This window comes from Mya arenaria, chromosome 13 (assembly GCF_026914265.1).
Source record: "Mya arenaria isolate MELC-2E11 chromosome 13, ASM2691426v1".
NCBI lineage: Eukaryota > Metazoa > Mollusca > Bivalvia > Myida > Myidae > Mya > Mya arenaria.
Genome location: NC_069134.1, coordinates 45,803,412 through 45,827,686, shown reverse-complemented (window position 1 = coordinate 45,827,686; position 24,275 = coordinate 45,803,412). Strand labels below are relative to the sequence as shown.

Below are 24,275 nucleotides of genomic sequence, written 5' to 3'. Positions count from 1 at the left end.
ATTCCCATTCACATAATTACCGGTCCACACATTTTACATTTCATTCGGAACTCCTCCGAATGTCTACATTTCCGGCACATAATATTACAGGTAACCAATCGGAAAACGTAAACGAATCGGGAACAGTTATTAAACTTATTTGTCGTTCTTCCGATATAATGTTTGAAGATAAATTAAAGACAATCTATTCAACCATAAATAGCATTTTTTTAACACCCATGCAATCGCCATCCATTTGAATTTTTTAATCATAATAAAATAACAGTAAGACCCAACTGTCAATCAACTTAAAAACCGCTCCTACCGCTAACAAAAATAAATTGCCATTCCATAATAGGCGCGCACTTCAGTGCGGCGCCAAAAAGATGAATGAATACGCACATGGTACTTCTTTTCTCACCTCGATCATGATCATTTATGACCTTTAATAATTAACCCCGAAATTTCAGAACGAAAAAGGTTTGTTATTTATTATTTTATCACTTTCATTAAGAATACATATTGTATAAAATTGATAAATTGATTATAATTCTTCAATCTATACTTCAGTTTTAGTTTATGGAGAGTTACTTTTGTACAAAATTAATTTAAGTTCGCCGTTTGGTTTTTGTTCAGTAATAATCGAATTCGTACCGCCATGTTGTTATGATGTTTGTGAATGGTTTGAGAAAGCAGACTGATGATATCGTATTCTAGTCTAAAGTAAGTATCATTATATGAGGTGGCTTATTATAAACCCATTAGTTTGGTAAAACATTATGTAGCCGACCGGTTTATATTACCATTAAAGACGGTATATTAACATGATTTAGATACGTTAACTGCAATAACAAAGGAAGTAGGCAAGTTGCTGTGTGAAGAAAGCAGGTCAAGAATGTGCTACGTACTATTGAGTAAATGCTATTTTGTTTACAGTCTGGCGTAGATCTTGATTGAAATTGTGTTTAAGCTGTCTTTAACAATTGTTTACATCCTGTTTGTGATATTTCTAATATGCAGGTTTCTTTGTAAGATATGCTAACTTGTACATTAGTCTAAAATAATAGACGTGTTATACGCGATTCTTCCAATCCCTAACGAATCCCTAACGTCTAAACGGATTTGTGCAAAAACCGGGTGTGTTTGAAAGATATTAAAATTGTACTAGGTTAAGTATTTTATGGTTGAAATTGATCATAAAGGTTTATATTCATATTTTACCATGTAAGTGAAAAGTTATTTTGCACAAAACCAGCATTTAATGCATTTGAACACATTGTTGACCTTTCCAACAAACCGAAAGTTGACTGACACAGACAACAATTATGCCAAGCGGAACAACTCGATCCAATCGTAATAACTCGGCCACCTCCGACAAGCTTCGAGACAGACCTCGTAAATACAATTGTCACAACTCGGCCATGGCCAAAATGTTCTGATTGTTTTAAAATTGTGCCCTTAAGCCTTGCAGGTGCCCTTCATGTATATATCGTTATGTTTTGACAGAATGAAATGAAGAAAACCCGTCAAACTCATAACTATTTGTTGGATATTTATTTTTTGTGTACAGAACTAATATAAAACTAGAGCTATCACTTAAGGTGATTAATACCCCCGAACGCCGCCTCTCATTATGATTTATCATTGTATGAAGTTTTATGAAATTCCATCTAGTAGTTTTCAGGTTACTGTGCGGACAAAAGTTTGACAAAAAACACAGAAAAAGGCAATAACTCTGTAATTTGCTAAAATAGTGTAATGATTCATGTACACTGTATAAAGTTTTATTACATTCCATCCGGTAGTTTTCAAGTTATGCTCCGGACAAGAAAAAGTAACAAAGGGCAGTAATTCTGTAATTTGGCTGGAAAAGAATTGCAGTTCATGTACACTGCACTTCCTCTCATTATGATCTATCACTGTATAAAGTTTTATTAAATTCCATCCAATAGTTTTCAAGTTATGCTCCGGACAAGAAAAAGTAACAAAGGGCAATAACTCTGTAATTAGCTGAAATAGAATTGCGGTTCCTGTACACTGCACTCCCTCTCATTATGATCTATCACTGTATGAAGTTTTATTCAAATCCATACAATAGTTTTCAAGTTATGCTCCGGACAAGAAAAAGTAACAAAGGGCAGTAACTCTGTGATGAGCTGAAATAGAATTGCGGTTCCTGTACACTGCACTCCCTCTCATTATGATCTATCACTGTATGAAGTTTTATTAAATTCCATCCAATAGTTTTCAAGTTATGCTTCGGACAAGAAAAAAGTAACAAAGGGCAGTAACTCTGTAATTAGCTGAAATAGAGTTATGGTTCTTGTGCACTGTACTTCCTCTCATTGTACTTTACCATTGTATTAAGTTTTAATAAATTCCATCTAGTAGTTTGCAAGTTAATGTCTGGAAAAAAATGACAGCAAAAAAACAACAAATAAATGGCAATAACTCAGTAATTAGCTAAAGTAGAGTTATGGTTCTTGAACACTGCACTTCCTCTCGTTGTGCTTTACCATTGTATCAATTCCATCCAGTACTTTTCAAGTTATACTCCGGACAAAAAAGTAACAAAGAACAATAACTCAGTAATAGGCAAGAATAGAGTTATGGTTATTGTGCACTGCACTTTCTCTCATTATGCTCTACCATTGTATGAAGTTTAATCCAATTCCATCCAGTAGTTTTTAAGTTATGCTCCGGACAAGGTAAATTTGCAACGGACCGACCGACAAACCGATCGACCACAGGGTGACTCCAATATACCCCCTTCAAACTTCGTTTGGTGGGGGTATAATAACGTTATCTGGTAATATATTTTGTTTTTATGATATTTTGTGATACATAATGCTTTAACCCGGAATCCCAATCTTAATAACTACCCACTTTTCGTACAAAACAATTTGTATGTGAAGGATTTGCCATATCAAAAATCGTAAAAAAATCTGTCAACGTACTTTTATTTGGACTAACTTGTACATATACTAAAATAAAACACATCGTCTTATTTGCATAAATTTGACTTATTACATGTGGAAGCCTTGAGTAGGCTGTAGGCATGGAAATTTTCTTTTCTTAATAGTTATTAAGCCTGATCCAACCATTAAACACAAATTTTGAAAGCAGCTGTTAGACCGTAACTGTATGAACTATCCCTTTGGCAACTTCTTTGATAAACATTTTGGAGACAAGCTTGCCTGAACTTTAAGAACAAATTAAGATACACAGTGGTCGAAACTAGCACTACCCTGAAAGCAAAAACCTAAAAGATTTTCTCTCGCGCTGGTGAACATCCAAATGTTATAATCACCAGACCAAAATGGATTGTGTGCAAATAGTTTTATATCATTTTGTATCAGTGATTAGATAAAATGCTCGTCTCAACATAAATAAATGTAAAGTAAGGTTTTTAATTTAACCATTTCACTATCATTTTTAATAAACTTCTTTTAAATTTACCTTGAAACCTTATTACTTGTTTAAGAACTGGTTGAGGCTGTAAATGCTTCTGTAGCTCAGTGTTGTTGTACTGCAAATGAACCTTAGTTCCTTCATTTTTAATAAAAAAATATTGTGCTTATAAATTGTAATAAATTCATTAATAAACCATATCATTAAAATGTAAAATACTTATTTGCAGATGACCTCCATCAAAGAAGCCTTTGAAAAAATCAAGTGGGCCATACCTCAGTTATTTGAAAGTTAAAATATTGCTGTATACTGCAGCAGCCCAGATGGCATTTAGTGATAGCAATGATTTCATCTTGGTTTATTGTGACACCAATTTCAGCAAATCAAAAGTTGGATGCTCTCTACCATCAAGAGACATTATTTGGAAGACTGAGGACAAGACAGTCCACATTTTCAAAACACTCCTGGTAACAGTTGTTTGAGTGTGCGTGAAATGCAAAGGCTCATCGGGCAAGCACTTGTTCAGGGGCTGCCATTGTCTCCTCCAGGTGGCTCGCCAGTCACCACAGAAAACAAGTGTGTGCGTCTCCGACATAATCATCCAGGTATGGAATCTTTCATACATTTCTTAAAAGGCATTTTACCTTCAATATACATGTAGCACTCTTGTCTGGATATGTGACCACCAACAACACTCACAGGCTTAGAAACGAACCCATGTCGCCTTGTTTTGAAGCTTAAAATGTTCCAAGGAAATATGTACCTTCATCCATTTCAAACACCATAAAGTACATATGACCATAACTTTTTTTAGTTTTGCATATACTGCGTTTCTGAACAGTAAATGTAAATTACGCAGGGTTTTTTTTATTTCGTTTTATCTATGCAGGTTGAAGCTCAGCACATAATGTCAAGGTATTCAATGTGGATGTGTCCATTATGCTTCATGCTGTAGACAGAGAAATGGGAGGGCAGGAGGCATAAATGATGTCGTTGCCAACACCCACAACTCATTCACATCACCTTTTAACACCAACAACCAATATACAGGTAATTAATTTTTTTGTTTCTAAGCCAGCTCAAAATCATTCTAAACACAATTTCTGCATTGATGGAGCTACTATATTGTATCTGCTATAGCCATCAGTTCACCCCTGCCAAGTCATATCTTTAATTTCCATTTAACTAATATTATTTGTTTGCATGAAATATCATTAAAATGGCGCAGTATTAAATTAACAAATCAAAATACATTTTAACTAACTACTATGTACACAGAATGTTCAAGGTTAAAATTTAATAATAGTATGTGTGAACATTTGCAAAAAAATCTGAGCTCCCCTAGCAAAAGAGACCTAACAGAGCATCAAGGTCGTCAACCTACTGCAGACTGGAGTTACATTTGGCTCATGTCACAAGACTGACTGTTTCCATGGAACTGATTTTGCTTCCTGATTTTGCTTCCTTACCCTACCTACATTTTGATCAACTGACAGCAGATGGAAGTGTTCAATTGCATCTTAAATAAAACTGTTCTGACATCTGACAGCAGCTTCGTCAAAATAGAACTGAACCGCTTGGAATGAGACCAACTTTAGTCATAAACACATATTTAATGTGTGCTTGGACATTAAGTAGTGCACAGTTTAGTTCTTAACATTATCAAAAAAAGCCTGTTGACATTTTGAACTTTCAATTCTCTGCATATCCTTCATGAATATTTTTTATGCCTAGAAATATCTTTAAATGAACAATCATAGAAATATCTTTAAATGAACAAATTACAATCAATTTAAATAACAGCTTCTCACAACATACAGCTTGTACTATAAATTAAGACACTTCAGTAATGAAATTGCTTTCGAAAAACATTTCATTAGTTTACAGTAGGAAATAAATAGGATTTTCGCCAACAAAGAGAACCTCTTAATCAATAATCTTAAAGTCAAGTTTAAATCTGGGTCGTGTGCAGTCAAAAACTAGGTTACCAGGTCTAATCATAGGAAAAGCTTGTTAGCACTCTAGAGGTCACATTTATGACTCTATGTTCATGAAACTTAGTCAGAATGCTTATATTGATTAGCTTTATGCCAAGTTGGAATCTTGGTCATGTGCGGTCAAAAACTAGGTCACCAGGTCAAATTTAAGGAAAAGCTTGTTAACAATCTAGAGGTCATATTTATAAATGTTTCTTCGTGAACGTTGGTCAGAATGTTTATATTAATAATATTCAAGTCAAGTTTAAATCTGGGTCGTGTGCAGTCAAAAACTAGGTTACCAGGTCAAATCATAGGAAAAGCTTGTTACTCTAGAGGTCAGATTTATGACTGTATATTCATGAAACTTAGTCAGAATGTTTATATTGATTAGCTCTAGGCCAAATTCGAATCTGGGTCATGTGCGGTCAAAAACAAGGTCACCAGGTCAAATTTAAGGAAAAGCCACTCTAGAGGCCACATTTATGACCATATATTCATGGTACTTGATCAGAATGTTATTCTTGATGATCTTTAGGTAGAGTTTGAAACTGGGTAATCAGAGGTCAAATACCAGGCAACTAGGGTCAAATCATAGAAAAACTTTGTAAGCACTGTAGAGGTTACATTCTCTCTTTAATCACCATGAAACTATGTCAGAATGTTTGTGTTTATGAAGTCTATGTCACACTTGAATTGGATCAGGTGAGCGTTACTGGGCCTTCAGGGCCCTCTTGTTAAAAAATAAATTTTGCATTTGCTCAATTGCTATGGTAAAATACTTTTTAAGTTTCAAAAAATCAATCTTGTGATATAGCTTTCGTGTTGCATCCACCAGGACTCCACGACCTTTTCTTAAACATCTGAATATTCAAGTAAAAACTACTAGAAAACACTATTTTCTGGTTTGTCAATTCACAAAAAATAAACAGACAAGGGCTGATATCCAAATGGCACTCGTTGTGTACTGCCAGAAATTAATAATTTTATGTCAATAACTTGAGCACACCTCACCTGTCAACAGCCATTAATTCTTTAATAATTACTTCATTGTTGACATAAGCCTTCCATTCAACTACAATTAATCTAATAAAATCTGGTATGATTGTTTGTTAATAATGGCTTCTTTTCTAGCAGTTGTGAATTGACTCATTTTATAGTTCAATAAACAAACACCAGAGTTCAATTGATATTTTAGTTTCTTAAAATGCTTCAACAAACCTTTTCACATTATGGCCTTCTGACAGAGGATAGAGCACTGTCAAATCATTATTTTGGAAACAGGGTTGTCATTGTTTGATGAAACATATCGCCTTATCTGCCATTGGTAATGGAACGAAGGAGGGGCTCCTTGAGCGGCATAGACTGTTCTTTGTTTTATTTACAATGATGTAGTGAAAGAAAAGTTATCTTTGATTTAAGTCTTCATTTTAAACAAAATGTTGCTTCCGATGTAGCATAAGTTACGTTATTTATCACTGTATTATACACACACTGTAAATTATGCTTTGTTTGAATTTGTAATTGTTGTTTTACAAATTAAACTGGCAGTACCGTCCCTCAGCACTTTCAGTGCTTTGATTATAATAGCTACATGGAATTTTGAGCACTGAAAATGCCGCTTTACTCATCTTGCTTCGAGGCCAAGTAGTTCTCGAAGCCGAAGGAGATTGTATTCATAAATAAGTGTTGTTCTTGTTTAAATTTTCAACGCCAGTTGTTTGCCATCAATAAACGTTGAATGTGCCTGAAAAAAAACACCATCATTTTCAATGAACAAGGTATGCACAAATTAGAATGAAGATATCAATTCACGCCTTTATTTATTGCCAAAAATTCGCTTTAGAAAATGTGAACTGGAAATCCTCCCAAAAAGAGTTCCCAAACCATACATTGGTCAAACGTTATTTGGGTTATGGTGCTCGAATATTAAACAATTTGACAAATTGAACACATTTTGTTGCTTACATGACATGTACATGCCCGATGTTGAAGTTTCAAACATATTCAGATTGTGGTGCAGACGAATACCTTTTCGAGAAATATCGAAAAGAGAGTCAGGATACCAGTTAGTCCAAATAATTGTACGTTGACGGATTTTTTTTAGATTTTTGATATGGCAAATCCCTCACGTACAAATTGTTTAGTATCAAAAGTGGGTAGTTGTTCCGATCAGGATTCCGGGTTAAAGCATATAGCGTCTATAAAATATCATAAAAACAAGAAATATTACCAGATAATGTTATTTTATATTAGTTCCGTACACAAAAAATAAATATCCAACTTATAATTATGAGTTTGACGGCTTTTCTTCATTTCATTTTGTCAAAACATAACGATATATACATGAAGGGCACCTGCAAGGCTTCAGGGCACAGTTTTAAATCGCTCGGAACATTTCGGCCTTGCCGAGTTGTTACGATTGTATAACGAGGTCTATCTGGAAGCTTTGTCGGAGGAGGCCGAGTTATTACGATTGTATCGAGTTGTTCCCCTTCGCATAATTATGCCCCCACAAAGTGGCGGCATATAGGGTTGCCCTTGTCCGTACGTACGTACGTACGTACGTACGTCCCGAAGATTGTTTCCGATCTAATTCTTGAAAACCGTTTGTCCAATCCTCACCAAACTTTAAACACATGTTTGTGACCATAATATATTGATCAAGTTCGATAGTCATGGAAATCGCTTTAGTCATTTAGGAGTTACGGCCCTTTTTTGCCAAAAATTCCCGAAGGTTGTTTCCGATCTAATTCTTGAAAACCGTTTGTCCAATCCTCACCAAACTTTAAACACATGTTTGTGACCATAATATCTTGATCAAGTTCGATAGTCATGGAAATCGCTTTAGTCATTTAGGAGTTACGGCCCTTTTTTGCCAAAAATACTTTAAAAATATATGTTTCCAATCTAATTCTTGAAAAGTATGTGTCCAATCCTCACCAAACTTTACATACATGATTGTGACCATAATATCTTGATCAAGTTCGATAGCCATGGAAATCGCTTTTGTCATTTAGGAGTTACGGCCCTTTATTTGCAAAAAAAGACTTGAAAAATACGTCCCAAAGATTGTTTCCGATCTAATTCTTGAAAACTGTTTGTCCAATCCTCACCAAACTTTTAACACATGTTTGTGACCATAATATCTTGATCAAGTTCGATAGCCATGGAAATCGCTTTAATCATTTAGGAGTTAGGGCCCTCAGATTATCCTGAATAATCATTATGGCTTATTTTCTGTGACAAAAAATCGAAGTGGGGGCATCCGTGTCCTATGGACACATTTTTGTTTTCTGTGTCAGTCAACTTTCGTTTTATTGGAAAGGTAAACAACTTGTTTTAATGCATTAACTGCTTGTTTAGTGCAAAATAGCATTTCACTTACATGGTAGAATATGAATATAACTCTTTATGATCAATTTCAACCATAAAATACTTCACTTAAAACAATTTCAATATTTTTAAAACACCCCCGTTTTTTGCACATTCCCGTTTAGACGTTAGGGATTGGAAGAATCCCGTATAACACGTCTAATTTTTTAGACTAGGATACCAGTCTACTGTGACGACAGAAATTACATGTTGTATTTTTCAACAGCGGCATTGTTTTAGGTAGTGGCCATGTTGGATTTTATCAAAAACAAATAAAGAAGCATTTGGCATAAAAATGACATCACTGACAACAAGCCAAGAAGAATAAACACATTTATAAATTAAATTCCATACACACACACACAATTAATTAATACAGACATAGTTACAGTTAGTTAACTTCAAATACTGAAATTATTTAACAATCAAAGGGATTGATGAACTTTTATCAAAATTGTAATAATCAGTTTCAGAAGGTTTGTTTGTTTGTTATTGTATAATATGTTATGTCGGAAAATAGCTATCAGCTAGTGTTATTTATGTTTATCATAACCGACGTTAAATAAAGATTATCTAATCTTATAACTACATGTTGCTCTTTTATTAAAATATAAAGTTAAAACATCACACCTTATTGTTCCAAGCTCAAACTGTGAAATAGGTGTGCCGATGTTGATTCAACCAACAATATATAAAAAAAAACTTTAAGAATATTATTTTTCCTATTTGTCATATTCAATAAGCTTTTGAGCATCTTGAGAGACTTGCAGATGGATTTAATATGAATGCGGAAAGGGAGACCTCCATTAAAGAAACTCACATGAATTATATTCTAGTTATCATATGTGATTTCAGAACATTACAAACCTTTATAAATCAATGTCGTCCATATTATCTAAAAAGCAAATTTGGATTGGCTCTATGGTATGAATAAAATACTGACGAAAACAAAAGTCAAACTATTTACATAATATATAATAACACCTCAAATAATAATGACACAAATCACCTACCAGCTGTAAATTGTCCGCAGAAGTATAGTCGCTCTATGTCTTTATAATGTATTGATTATTAATAATTGCCACAGTGGACTTCAAAGCATATCGCCAAACAGCTCGGTGCTGCACATTGAAGTTTGTTTATTGGAAAACAGCAAATATAACTGGTTCAATCTATGACATCTTCAGTCAGTTTGACATATTCGCACCACATCAGTTCCTGTTCTACAACTACGAATAAGAAGTGATTAGTTTATTTTAGCTCGATTGTGACAAGATATTATAGCTTATTTAATCGTTTCCTCCAGAGAACCAATACTGGTGTCCTTTCTAACAGACCTTTTGAAAGTTCCCTTGGTGGAGATCGATTCCAAAACCACCTCAACTAATTTTCCCCTCTTATCTGTTGAAACACTGGCACATTACGTCATAATCAGCCAGACAATTTAAAGTCTCGACCATACTTATAAAATGGTTATTATCAACACAATATGTATCAATAAGTCATATATTACGTTTAAGTAAACGCGTAATGTCTTATCTTGTACATAGCGTGTCTGTTAACATTCGTCATGGATGAACTTAGTCGATACAAGAGTAGTAGGCTAAATGTGTGCGTCCCTGTAAGAATTTGCACGACTTCTCCGCTAAATGTTGCTCACATGTGCTACAATTCGGCTAAATGTGTTTATCCCTGTAGTTCACGTGTCCTAAAAAAACCGCTAAGTGTATGTATCCATGTTGCTGACGTCTACAAACATTCCGCTAAATGTGTCTATCCATGTGGCTCACGTGTACAGTCATTCCGCATAATGTGAATATCCCTGTTGCCAACGTGTAGAAAGACTCTGCTAAATGTATGTATTTCTGTTGCTCATGTCTACAAACACTCCCCTCAATGAGTTTATCCTTGTTGCTCACGTGTGCAATAACTCCGTTAAATGTAAATGTGTGTATTCCTGTTGCTTATGTGTTCAATCACTCCGCTAAATGTGTGTATCCCCGTTGCTCACGTGTGCAACTTCTCCGCTAAATATGTCTATCCCTGTTGCTTATGTGAACAACCTATCCCCTTAATGTGTGTATCCCTGTTGCTCACGTGTACCACAACCCCGCTAAATGTGTGCATCCCTGTAGCTCACGTGTACAACCGCTCCGCTTGATCAGTGCATCCCTGTTGCTCACGTGTGCCACGACTGCGCTTATTGTGTATATCCTTGTTGCTCAAGTGTGCAACAACTCCACTAAATGTGTGTTTCCCTGTTGCTCACGTGTACAACCACTGTGCTTAATGGTAGTATACCCGTTGCTCACGTGTGCAACCTTTCTATCTAATGTGTGTATCCCTGTTGCTCATGTGTACATCCACTCAGCATAAAATGTGTATTCCTGTTGCTCATGTGTAACTCCACTCTGCTTAATGAGTATATCCCTGTTGTTCACGTAAAAACCATTTCGCTAAATGTGTATTTCCTTGTTGCTGACGTTACAACGACACCGCTGAATGTGTTCATCTCTGTTGCTTACGTGTAGAACCACACTTCTAAATGAGTATATCCATGTTGCTCACGTGTGCAACAACTCCACTAAATGGGCGTATCCCTGTTGCTCATGTGTTAAACCACTCTGCTATATGTGAATATTCCTGTTGCTCAAGTGTACGACAACTCCGCTAAATGTGTGTATCCCTGTTGCTCAAGTGTGCAGCAACTCCGCTAAATGTGTATATCCCTGTTGCTCACGTATGCAACAAATCCGCTAAATGTGTGTATCCCTGTTGCTCACGTGTACAAAAACTCCGCCAAATGTGTGTATCCCTTTTGTTTATGTGTAGAACCATTCTGCTAAATGTATATCCCTGTTGCTCACGTATGCAACTACTCTACTTAATGTGTATATCTCTGATGCTTACGTGTACAACCACTCCGCTAAATGTGCGTTTCCCTGTTGCTCATGTGTACAACCATTCTGCTTAATGTGTATATCCCTGTTGCTCATGTGAAACACCACTATACTTAATGAGTATATCTTTGTTGCTCACGTGTAAAATCATTCGTCTAAATGTGTATTCCCCTGTTGCTGACTTGTACAACGACACCGCTTAATGTGTTAATCTCTGTTGCTTACGTGTAGAAACACACTGCTAAATGAGTATATCCTTGTTGCTCATGTGTGAAACATCTCCGCTAAATGTGTGTATCCCTTTTGCTCATGTGTACAACCACTCCAATGTATGTGTGTTTCCTTGTTGCTCATGTGTACAACCACTCCGCATAATCAGTATATCCCTGTTGCTCATGTGTAAAACCATTTTGCTAAATGTTTGTATCCCTGTTGCTAACCCGTAGAACCACTATGCTAAAAGTGTATATCCCTGTTGCTCACGTGTGCGACAACTACGCAAAATTTGTGTATCCCTGATGCTCACGTGTGCAACAACTCCGCTAAATGTGTGTATCCCTGTTGCTCACGTGTACAACCACTGCGCTTCATGGTAGTATACCTTTTGCTCACATGTGCAACCTTTCTGCCTTATGTGTGTATCCCTGTTGCACACGTTTGTAACCACTCTGCTTAATGTTAGTATACATGTTGCTCACGTGTGCAGCCTTTCTGCTTATTGTGTGTATCCCTGATGCACACGTGTACAACCACTCCGCTAAATGTGTATATCCCTGTTACTCTCGTGTACAACCATCCCGCTTAATGTGTGTTTCCCTGTTGCTCACGAGTACAACAACTCTGCCAAAAGTGTGTATCCCTGTTGTTTACGTGTACAACACCTCTGCCAAAAGTATGTATCCCTGTTGTTTACGTGTAGAACCACTCTGCTAAATGTGTATATCCCTGTTGCTCACGTGTGCAACTACTCTACTAAATGTGTGTATCTCTGTTGCTCATGTCTTCAACCACTTCCCTCAGTGAGTATAACCTAGTTGCTCACGTGTGTAACAACTACGCTAAATGCGTGTATCCCTGTTGCTCATGTGTATAACCACTCCATTGTATGTGTGTATCCCTGTTGCTCATGTGTAAAAACACTCCGCTAAATAGGTGTATCCCTGTTGCTCACGTGTACAACCACTCCGCTTATTGTGTGTATCCCTGTTGTTCACGTGTGCAACCACTACGCTTAATGTGTGTATTTCTGTTGCTAATGCGTACAATCACTCCGCTCAATGTGTGTATCCCCGTTGCTCACGTGTGCAACTTCTCCGCTTAATGTGTCTATCCCTGTTGCTAATGTGTGCAACCACTCCCCTTAATATGTGTACCCCTGTTGTTCACGTGTACCACACCTCCGTTAAATGTGTGTAACCCTGTTGCTCACGTGTACAACCACTCCGCTTAATCAGTGCATCCCTGTTGCTCACATGTGCCACCACTCCGCTAAATTTGTGTATATCTCTGTTGCTCAAGTGTGCAACAACTCCACTAAATGTGTGTTTCCATGTTGCTCATGTGTACAACTACTCTGCTTAATGGTAGTATACCTGTTGCTCACGTGTGCAACCTTTCTATTTAATGTGTGTATCCCTGTTGCTAACGTGTACAACCACTCTGCTTAATATGTGTATTCCTGTTGCTCACGTGTGCCGAAACTCCGCTAAATTACGTATACCTGTTGCTTACGTGTACAAACATTCCGCTTAATGTGTGTATCCCTGTTCATCACGTGTGCAACAACTCTGCTTAATGTGTGTATCTCTGATGCTCACGTGTACAAACACTTTGGTAAATGTGTGTATCCTTGTTGCTCAAATGTGTTACAAAAAACTCTAAATTCCGCTAAATGTGTGTTTCCCTGTTGCTCACGTGTAAAACCACTCTGATAAATGTGTATATCCCTGTTGCTTACGTGTAGAACCACTCTGCTATATGTGTATATTCCTGTTGCTCAAGTGTACGACAACTCCGTTCAATGTGTGTATCCCTGTTGCTCAAGTGTGGAACCACTCGGCTTTATGTGTGTATCCCTGTTGCTCACGTATGCAACCAATCTGCTTTATGTGTGAATCCCTGTTGCTCAAGTGTGCAACCACTTTGCTGAATGTGTGTATCCCTGTTGTTCACGCGTCCAACCACTCCGCTAAATGTGTGTATCCCTGTTACTCACGCGTACATCCACTCCGCTAAATCAGTGTATCCCTGTTGCTCACGTGTACAAAAACTTTGCCAAATGTGTGTATCCCTTTTGTTTACGTGTAGAACCACTCTGCTAAATGTGTATATCCCTGTTGCTCACGTGTGCAACTACTCTACTAAATGTTTGTATTTCTGATGCTTACGTGTACAACCATTCCCCTAAATGTTCGTTTCCCTGTTGCTCACGTGTAAAACCACTCTGCTAAATGTGTGTATCCCTGATACTCACGTGTACAACCATTCTGCTTAATGTGTATATCCCTGTTGCTCATGTGAAACACCACTATACTTAATGAGTATATCTTTGTTGCTCACGTGTAAAATCATTCGTCTAAATGTGTATTCCCCTGTTGCTGACGTGTACAACGACACCGCTTAATGTGTTAATCTCTGTTGCTTACGTGTAGAAACACACTGCTAAATGAGTATATCCTTGTTGCTCATGTGTGAAACATCTCCGCTAAATGTGTGTATCCCTTTTGCTCATGTGTACAACCACTCCAATGTATGTGTGTTTCCTTGTTGCTCACGTGTACAACCACTCCGCATAATCAGTATATCCCTGTTGCTCATGTGTAAAACCATTTTGCTAAATGTTTGTATCCCTGTTGCTAACCCGTAGAACCACTATGCTAAAAGTGTATATCCCTGTTGCTCACGTGTGCGACAACTACGCAAAATTTGTGTATCCCTGATGCTCACGTGTGCAACAACTCCGCTAAATGTGTGTATCCCTATTGCTCACGTGTACAACCACTGCGCTTCATGGTAGTATACCTTTTGCTCACATGTGCAACCTTTCTGCCTTATGTGTGTATCCCTGTTGCACACGTTTGTAACCACTCTGCTTAATGTTGGTATACATGTTGCTCACGTGTGCAGCCTTTCTGCTTATTGTATGTATCCCTGATGCACACGTGTACAACCACTCCGCTAAATGTGTATATCCCTGTTACTCTCGTGTACAACCATCCCGCTTAATGTGTGTTTCCCTGTTGCTCACGAGTACAACAACTCTGCCAAAAGTGTGTATCCCTGTTGTTTACGTGTACAACACCTCTGCCAAAAGTATGTATCCCTGTTGTTTACGTGTAGAACCACTCTGCTAAATGTGTATATCCCTGTTGCTCACGTGTGCAACTACTCTACTAAATGTGTGTATCTCTGTTGCTCATGTCTTCAACCACTTCCCTCAGTGAGTATAACCTAGTTGCTCACGTGTGTAACAACTACGCTAAATGCGTGTATCCCTGTTGCTCATGTGTATAACCACTCCATTGTATGTGTGTATCCCTGTTGCTCATGTGTAAAAACACTCCGCTAAATAGGTGTATCCCTGTTGCTCACGTGTACAACCACTCCGCTTATTGTGTGTATCCCTGTTGTTCACGTGTGCAACCACTACGCTTAATGTGTGTATTTCTGTTGCTAATGTGTACAATCACTCCGCTCAATGTGTGTATCCCCGTTGCTCACGTGTGCAACTTCTCCGCTTAATGTGTCTATCCCTGTTGCTAATGTGTGCAACCACTCCCCTTAATATGTGTACCCCTGTTGTTCACGTGTACCACACCTCCGCATAATCAGTATATCCCTGTTGCTCATGTGTAAAACCATTTTGCTAAATGTTTGTATCCCTGTTGCTAACCCGTAGAACCACTATGCTAAAAGTGTATATCCCTGTTGCTCACGTGTGCGACAACTACGCAAAATATGTGTATCCCTGATGCTCACGTGTGCAACAACTCCGCTAAATGTGTGTATCCCTGTTGCTCACGTGTACAACCACTGCGCTTCATGGTAGTATACCTTTTGCTCACATGTGCAACCTTTCTGCCTTATGTGTGTATCCCTGTTGCACACGTTTGTAACCACTCTGCTTAATGTTGGTATACATGTTGCTCACGTGTGCAGCCTTTCTGCTTATTGTGTGTATCCCTGATGCACACGTGTACAACCACTCCGCTAAATGTGTATATCCCTGTTACTCTCGTGTACAACCATCCCGCTTAATGTGTGTTTCCCTGTTGCTCACGAGTACAACAACTCTGCCAAAAGTGTGTATCCCTGTTGTTTACGTGTACAACACCTCTGCCAAAAGTATGTATCCCTGTTGTTTACGTGTAGAACCACTCTGCTAAATGTGTATATCCCTGTTGCTCACGTGTGCAACTACTCTACTAAATGTGTGTATCTCTGTTGCTCATGTCTTCAACCACTTCCCTCAGTGAGTATAACCTAGTTGCTCACGTGTGTAACAACTACGCTAAATGCGTGTATCCCTGTTGCTCATGTGTATAACCACTCCATTGTATGTGTGTATCCCTGTTGCTCATGTGTAAAAACACTCCGCTAAATAGGTGTATCCCTGTTGCTCACGTGTACAACCACTCCGCTTATTGTGTGTATCCCTGTTGTTCACGTGTGCAACCACTACGCTTAATGTGTGTATTTCTATTGCTAATGTGTACAATCACTCCGCTCAATGTGTGTATCCCCGTTGCTCACGTGTGCAACTTCTCCGCTTAATGTGTCTATCCCTGTTGCTAATGTGTGCAACCACTCCCCTTAATATGTGTACCCCTGTTGTTCACGTGTATCACACCTCCGTTAGATGTGTGTAACCCTGTTGCTCACGTGTACAACCACTCCGCTTAATCAGTGCATCCCTGTTGCTCACATGTGCCACCACTCCGCTAAATTTGTGTATATCTCTGTTGCTCAAGTGTGCAACAACTCCACTAAATGTGTGTTTTCATGTTGCTCATGTGTACAACTACTCTGCTTAATGGTAGTATACCTGTTGCTCACGTGTGCAACCTTTCTATTTAATGTGTGTATCCCTGTTGCTAACGTGTACAACCACTCTGCTTAATATGTGTATTCCTGTTGCTCACGTGTGCCGAAACTCCACTAAATTACGTATACCTGTTGCTTACGTGTACAAACATTCCGCTTAATGTGTGTATCCCTGTTCATCACGTGTGCAACAACTCTGCTTAATGTGTGTATCTCTGATGCTCACGTGTACAAACACTTTGGTAAATGTGTGTATCCTTGTTGCTCAAATGTGTTACAAAAAACTCTAAATTCCGCTAAATGTGTGTTTCCCTGTTGCTCACGTGTACAACCACTCTGCTTAATGGTAGTATACCTGTTGCTCAAGTGTGCAACCTTTCTGTTTAATGTGTGTAACCTTGTTGCTCACGTGTGCAACCACTCCGCTTAATCTGTGTATCCCTGTTGCTCACGTGTGCAACCACTCCGCTTTAAGTGTGTATCCCTGTTGCTCGCGATTGCCCTAACTTCTCTTAATGTGTGTACCCCTGTTTCTCACGTGTGCAACCACTCTGCTTAATCAGTGTATTCCTGTTGCTATCGTGTACAACCACTCTGCCTAATGTATGTTTCCCCGTTACTGACGTGTTCAACGACTCTGCTAAATGTGTGTTTACCTGTTGTCCACGTGTGCAACATCTCCGCTTAATGTGTGTATCCCTATTGCTCACGTGTGCAACTACTCCGTTTAATGTGTGTTTACCTGTTGCTCACGTGTACAACCATTCCGCTTAGTGTGTGTTTCCCTGTTGTTCACGCGTGCAACCACTACGATTAATGTGTGTATTCCTGTTGCTTACGTGTACAACAACTCCGCTGAATGTGTGTATCCCTGTTGCTCACGTGTACAACCACTCCGCTAATTGTTTGTACCTCTGTTGCTCACGTGTGCAACCATTCTGCTAAATGTGTATATCCCTATTGATCACGTATGCAACCACTCCCCTTTATGTGTCCATGCCTCTTGCTTACGTGTAGAACCATTCCGCTTAATGTGTATATCTCTGTTGCTCACGTGTACAACCGTTACGTTTAATGTGTATATCCCTGTTGCTCATGTGTGCAACCACTCTGCTTAATGTGTGTATCCCTGTTGCTCACGTGTACAACCATTCCGCTTAATGTGTCTATCCCTGTTGCTCACGTATGCAACCACTCTACTTAATGTGTTTATTCCTGTTGCTCACGTGTGAAACTACTCCGGTTAATGCATGTATCCTTGTTGCTCACGTGGGCAACCCTAATGCTCTGCTTAATGCGTTAACCCCTGTTGCTCATTGGGGTTTGGAATATGTATAACCGCATCGCTTAATATGTGTATCCCTGTGGCTCACTAGAGTTAGGAATAGGTATAACCGCTCCGTTTAATATGTGTATCCCTGTGGTTCACTAGAGTTAGGAATAGGTATAACCGCATCGCTTAATATGTGTATCCCTGTGGCTCACTAGAGTTAGGAATAGGTATAACCGCTCCGCTTAATATGTGTATCCCTGTGGTTCACTAGAGTTAGGAATAGGTATAACCGCATCGCTTAATATGTGTATCCCTGTGGCTCACTAGAGTTAGGAATAGGTATAACCGCATCGCTTAATATGTGTATCCCTGTGGCTCATTGGAGTTCAGAACATGCATAACCATCTGCTTAATATGTATAAACGTGTTGCTCATTTGAATTATTAATAGGTGTAAACAATCTGCTTTATGTGTGTATACTTGTTGCTCATTGGAATAAAGAGCGTTTGTAACCACTCCGCTGAATATGTATATCCCTGTTGCTCATTTGAGTTAAGTATAGGTATAACCACTCCGCTAAATATGTGTATCCCTGTGGCTCATTTGAGTTAAGTATAGGTATAACCACTCCGCTAAATATGTGTATCCCTGCTTCTCATTGGAGTTCAGAACATGTGTAATCACTCTGCTTCATGTTCGTGCCCCTGTGAGAATAGGTGTAACCAATCTGCTTTAATGTGTGTATAGTTGTTGCTCATTGGAATTAAGAGCGTTTGTAACCACTCTGCTTAATGTGTGTATCCATGTCGCTCATTGGAATTGATAATGTGTACAACAGCTTTGCTGAATGTGTGTATCTCGGTTGCTCATTGAAATTAAGAATAAGTGCAGCCTGCCGGCTTAATGTGTGTATCCCTGTTGATAATTGAATTCGACAATGTGTGCAGCCTGTCGTAAAGGAGCAGAGCCGTTCAGCCTAGTTAAGGTGTTCAAGTCGTTCAGTGTTAAAACCACTAAATGATCAATATACACCCAAGGGTTTTCACTCGGAATATTTGTTTGATATCAATAGCTTATTTTATTGTCTGTGTGTTTTGCTATTACTAAAAGGAAACGTAGTAAAAGGTAAAGAATAAATCACAAACGTTTCTCACTCAAATTCAGATGCTCTTAGGAAAAGCATTGGTTTCCCGCCATTTTCCTTATTAATGTTAACCTTTAGCTCAAGTAACAAACTTGTTTTCAAACGAAAGCTAACTGTTACTGTTTTAATGAATTATTAAATGTTTTCATTACACGGAAAACAATAAGAGAAATTTAATTCACGCATATAAATTAGAGAGGTACTCGTAAACATTGTAAACGGCCGCAAAATATATTAAAATGCCCATAACTTCGCCTTAATGTGATCAATATCCAACATTACTTCACTAAGAATTCATCAGGTAACCTATTTGTTAACAACATTTAAAGTTAAGGTTGCCATCTCCTTTAAGAAAATATTAAAAATACATTTCAAAATTTTGGATAAGTGTATGTTTGTAAACTGAGTAACTACACACAAACATTTGTACATACAAGTATTTTAATTGACTTCTTCGTATAACGGCGATGTATATTAACATAATTTTACTAATAGCCATAACAAGAAGTGTACAAAAATGTCTTGTGTAGCTGCATCATGTCTAATTGAAAAAAATACAACACATAATATAACACATAAGTATATGACTAATCAACTTTGTTCGAGATTGCTTTGGTTTTGTCGATTTCCTCCGTGTTTTTTCCCACATTAAACATGGTTATGGACCGTTCAATGTCACTACGATCGGCGGTTCTTAACCCATACTGTGTCTGAGCTCTTGGTGTTTGATTTGCGCTTGGTATATCATGCATCACAAATCTGCTGCTTAATTTCGAAATGGCCAACAAGGAGTGTGCCCTTTCCAACTTGGCTAACTCAACCTGACAACTCTTACTGCGTTCTATCACGGGTTTTTTATCACTAGTTTCGTTCCCGCACAACTTAATTTTGACGTTCTCGAGCTCCCTGTACTTGCCCTGCATTGCTATCCTGGATCGCTCCATGTTATTGGTAGTCACTCTGGTGTCCTTCTCGTACATTTGAATCTCCTTCTTGCATGCCCAGGTAAGCTGTCTGTGAACGCTGCACACTCGCGTTCGGTGTGGCAGGTGACGCACGCGCTCAAATGTGATATCATCTTCTAGCGTGTGAATTCGCGCCATTTTCAAATGTCCTCAATTTCTGTTATTCGAATTGCTTAACAGACGAATAAATGAGACGTAAATTCCTAGCTGTGACTTCAATTTTTTTAAATTAGTAAACTCTTCTAAAGTAAGCACATAAAACAGAGAAGACCAAAACGACAGTTAAACTTAGTCACTGATATTTCAGTTAAACTTGTAGATCTTTTGATGTTTGCTATTTTACGTCAGTTTATTCCTTTATTTAGTTACATTGAAGTGTTTTCATTACTAGAAAATTGCACTGAGGTGTTATTAATCTATCAAATATTTAAAAACATTAAGCTGGTTCTTGGAACGGTATAACTTCTTCTGGCCTCGTTTGTTAAATGCTAAGCAATTACACATTATTACTCCCATAAATAAATTTGACTAGCTAATTACCAACTGCTTCTTATCGTTATGCCAAAATGGTTTGTAACGAAAAGACATGTCAGGGTTATTACAAAATTATTTTTTCCGTATCTGACCTTGTGCCTTTAAACGGTGTTCGTAAATTGCGTGCCTACATGACTTGTCCGTGTAGATTTCATTGTATTGTTTATTGAAGCATGTTCAAACAACGTATAAAAGTCAATTCAGTGAGCTGTTCTTACTATTGATGCTATAAAATTACAGAAAATGGTATGTTTGTAATGATTTAGGTTTTTAAAAGGAAATACGTTTTCGACTCAATTAGACAACATAAAATTGGCATTAAACATTTTTTGCTAATGAAATCAGATAACGATGACTTAATAATTTATCACAGATCAGATTATGATTTCCATATCCATGTTAAATTATTTTCGCTTTTTCGGCTCATTTAGGCATTAGGCTATGGGCATTAAAAACAAAATTAGTTTTATAAAATCACAGTATGCACTTGATTTATACCATAATATGTAGTAATAATTGCAACACGAATTAACTATCGCAATTATTTTCTTTTAATCTATATAGTATTGCTAAATACATGTATGCATTTACTTGTAGATATATTTACTTATAACAAGTTCCATTTTCATTACCTTATAAATAAAATGTAATTATGTCATGTAATTAAGTCATACAACTATGTTCCATATATATGTACATATTCGAACTCACTTATAATTATGTTTATATATATATATGTATGTAATGCCAAGTTCAATCTCTTCTTCAAAGGAGGAAATAAAGAATTATCTATCTATCTATATATTTGTAAACGTTCACTTTCAGCAAATAAGTATGTAATTACTCCTCTGATTTGTATAAAATAAGCACGAATAAAAATGGTAAAAAATACAGTTTCCTTTTCTACTCACCTTTAAATAGCAACGTGTTTCAAATGTGTTTGTGTAACAACCCATAAATTTGCAATCTGAATTTGCTCGCCCTCTGCCACTGAATACCACTAAGAAGAAATAATGCCAAAGTAAACAGCAGTAAGAGATTGTTTGTCGTTTATTGAACAAATTCTTCATATGCTCGCGACGTCAGCCCTTCAATTGATAGGCTCCCGTAATTAATGGATAAATAAACCCAATACATACACTCCCAAAAAGGGATAGCTAACAAAACGTTCTTGCTTTGCAAACAATGTTGTGTTTGTAATTTCCCGGGCATTAAGGATAAGAAAGAATTTAATGTGTTTAAAAAACAAACTTCATAAGATTACGAGTACTGCTGCGGAACGACAAAGAATATTAAATTCGGAACATAGTTTCACAATATAAATGCAATACGTATATATTAAGGTGATAAATCGTTGAAAATGCGGTCGACAACTATTGCGATAAGAACCCATGGTTTTGCGACACCTCTATTTACCCTATAAAATCTAGTGACACCATTTTCCGTGGGTTGCAGCAATCGGTAACGGATACATCTGTCTGGAAACTTAATATAAAGGACCAGTTACTATTATTGTGCGGTGACATTGAGCTTAACCCGGGTCCTGTTACAGAAGAAGGAGAATCACGAATTCTAAATGCTATAAGTGGTATAATGTCCGAAATCAAAGCTGTTCAACATGAACTAGCAGGTGTTAAAACTGAAGTAAGGAACGTAAATGAAAAATGTGAGTTTGCATTGGCTGAAATAAAAGCAGTTAAATTCGAAAACAGGCGCCTAAAGGTAGAAATATCGAATATTAAAGGCGATGTTAATAGTGTTAGAGATTGTACTGAGACCTTACAGCAAGATGTTGACGAAGTACATAGGGATTTTAGTGAGAACATGTCCAAATTTGAAGATCTAGAAAATAGTATTGAACAACTCCAGCGTGAAAATTTAAAGGCCAACATGCGAATATTTAACTTGCCCATCAGCGAGCCTATAACAACTGGATCCTTGAAGAAAGCGGTTATAGTGCATGTCCTTAACGTGACCAGCCCTAGGGATACATGGATAAATGATGATATAAAGCAGATCAAATCTATTGGTGAACCTAAAGATGGCAAACAGCCTTTGACGCTGGTGACATTCCGTTACGATGATGACAAACTACGAATCTATAAAGGCCGTGAAGATCTACGGAAGAATGGTATTAGAATTGGCGACGACCTAACATTTAAATAGAGGAGTACGTTAAACCGATTACAAGACCAAGGCAAGCGCGGATATTATTATCGCGGTAAACTAAATGTGAAGGATAACAATGAACAAATTAACGATAACGCGAACGGACGAGTATACAAACAAGCAAGGCGAACATTGCATGAAAATGTAATGCCTGCCATCCATAATGAAAATGATTACATGCGACAAGACGCGGTTATGGCTATCAGTATGCATGATGGCGAAGACCAGACAGAACATACGGAAAGCGATTATATGCAAACAAACGCGGTTATTGAAACAAATGATCAGAATGGCGAAGATCAGATTGAACATATATAGGAATTCGGCCGAAGCCAAGACACAACATCTGTACACATTATCACCAGGAACATTGATGGATTATTAAATAAGATATTTGATGAGGAATTTATAAAGTTCTTGTCAAGCTTTGATGTAATATGTCTATTAGAAACGTGGGTCGAACATGAGAGCGACATTCCTTTATTTTCAAACGATTATAGCGTTTTTTTCTGTCCAGCTATTAGAAAGCATGATCATGGTAGAGCAATGGCAGGAATAGTAATATATTACAAAACGATACATAAAGTAAACGTAACAAGAATACACGGGGATTGACTTTTCGCAGTATTTTTAAAAATAGACAAATCCATGACGGATACGAATGACGACATCACATTATGTTTTACATACTTACCACCAGAACAATCACCGTTTTACGCGGGATTGGACTATAAAGGTATTGAATTACTAGAAAATACATTACTTAAGTACAATATCATGACAAATACACACTTCTTAGTTTTGGGTGACCTAAATGCAAGAACTGGGCTCCGTAAAGACTATTTGACTTTAGACAACTATGTCGACGAATCCGAACCGTATGCTGACTTTATTGATGATTCACATATCATTTCTAGAACTCCGAACGATAAAAGTACAAACTCTTTTGGCCTTAATCTTATAAACTTTTGTAAAAACAATGCCATCAGAATTGCAAACGGGCGTCTACATAACGATAAGGATATCGGCGAGTTTACATTCATTAACCAAAACGGCAGTAGTGTTGTGGACTACTGCCTATATACGGATGACATTGTTAATATAATCGACGATTTCATTATAGGTGCGAACGGAACCGAACGGAATCGCATCACTTTCCATTGCAATTGGAAATACGTATCCGTGACAGACAAATATATAATGATAGTCAGCCATCACAAGAAAAAAGTCCACAAAATATGTGTTTGATCCTGATCATCAACTTTTATTTGATACAGAATTGAAAATTATATTCAATGACGAGTTCACCGTGACCTTTGAATCGCAAGTAAATGATCACGAGTTGGACATAGATGTCGTTGTTAACTTATTTACAAACGCACTGAAACAATGTAGTGAAGTTTGTGAACGTACTTTTGTATTTACTAACACTCGAAAGACAAAGTGGTTTGATAAAACATGCAAATCGCTTAAGTATCATAAACAGAAAATGTTACGTAAATTTAG

The 24,275-nt window shown here is 37.5% G+C and overlaps 1 long non-coding RNA gene across 1 annotated transcript in view; it reads left to right on the top strand.

Moving 5' to 3' along the window:
• Positions 1–663: 663 nt before the first annotated feature.
• LOC128214461 (uncharacterized) overlaps positions 664–24,275 on the top strand; it is a 50,415-nt gene continuing 26,803 nt past the window's right edge. Inside the window, exons 1-3 of the long non-coding RNA XR_008257925.1 lie at positions 664–702; positions 3,620–3,995; positions 4,280–4,440. This is a non-coding gene — a long non-coding RNA (uncharacterized LOC128214461). The remainder of the gene's footprint in view (positions 703–3,619; positions 3,996–4,279; positions 4,441–24,275) is intronic.